The following is a 1113-nucleotide window of genomic DNA, read 5'->3' as shown; positions in this document are numbered from 1 at the left end:
GATCTCCTCAGCTCTTGACACCGCTGAGGGTGTCCAGCCTGAAGAGAAGCTCCAGGGAGAGCTTAGAGCTCCTTCCAGCGCCTGAAGGAGCTCCAAGAGACCTGGGGAGAGACTGAGGGACTGATGGATTGATGAGATTAGGGGGAATGGCTTCCCACTGCCACAGGGCAGGATTTGGTGGGATATGGGGAAGAAATTCCTCCCTGTGAGGGTGGTGAGGCCCTGGCACACGGTATCCAGAGCAGCTGTGGCTGCCCCATCCCTGGAAGTGTCCAAGGCCGGGTAGGATGGGGCTTGAAACAACCTGGGATAGCAGAAGGTCTGTCAGGGATTTGGAGCTTGAAGATCCCTTCCAAGCCAAACCATTCAGTGATTCTGTGGTTCTACAAAAGTTCCGGTGCCTGCAGGCAGCAGCTGTGAAGGGGAAACGCTCACCTGGCTGTGAAGCCTCCCTTCCCACAGCAGAGCAGGCCTGGACTCTGCCCTGAGCTGCGCTCCAGGCATGGGGGGAGCGAGGAACAGACTGGGAGCTCCTCCGGGGCCAGCAGAAAACACCCACAGGTGAATTGGCAAACACAGCACAGAGGCTTTGCTGTCCTGCTGCCTCCTGAGGGCTGGGAGAGGGGCTGCCAGGCTGCCAGGCCAGGTGGCCCAGTTCACAGGGCTTCAGTCACGGCACTCACCAATCTCAGGGGCCACCCAGGTCAGGGTGGGCAGCAGGGCCACTTCCAGCAGGGCCTGGCTCAGTTTCAGGCACACCCAGGACCTGTTACCTGCACTAACTGCCCCAAATCCACCAGCACTTGGCTGCTGCAGGAAACCAGACCCTTTGGGTGTCACCCAGAGCAGGCCGGGAACCAGCCCATGCTTCAGCCAGCTGGGACAAAACGCTGTCTGGCAGAAGGGCCGGACAAAAAGCCCTGTGAAAAGCACTGAAAGCCCAGTCACAGAGCTTTGTGGCAAGCCCAGTTTGTCCCCATCAGACAGCCAGGCGTGTTGGGAGGGGCAAGATTGGGAGGGAGATCCATGTTCAGTCCAGGATGTCAGATGGGAGCAGGGTGCTGGGGGCACTGCCAGGCAGTAGCTGAGAGCCATGGGCACCACTTTCTCCCT

Source organism: Corvus brachyrhynchos, unplaced genomic scaffold (genome assembly GCF_000691975.1).
Source record: "Corvus brachyrhynchos isolate BGI_N302 unplaced genomic scaffold, ASM69197v1 scaffold46, whole genome shotgun sequence".
NCBI lineage: Eukaryota > Metazoa > Chordata > Aves > Passeriformes > Corvidae > Corvus > Corvus brachyrhynchos.
Note: the sequence above shows the minus strand (reverse complement) of the source record.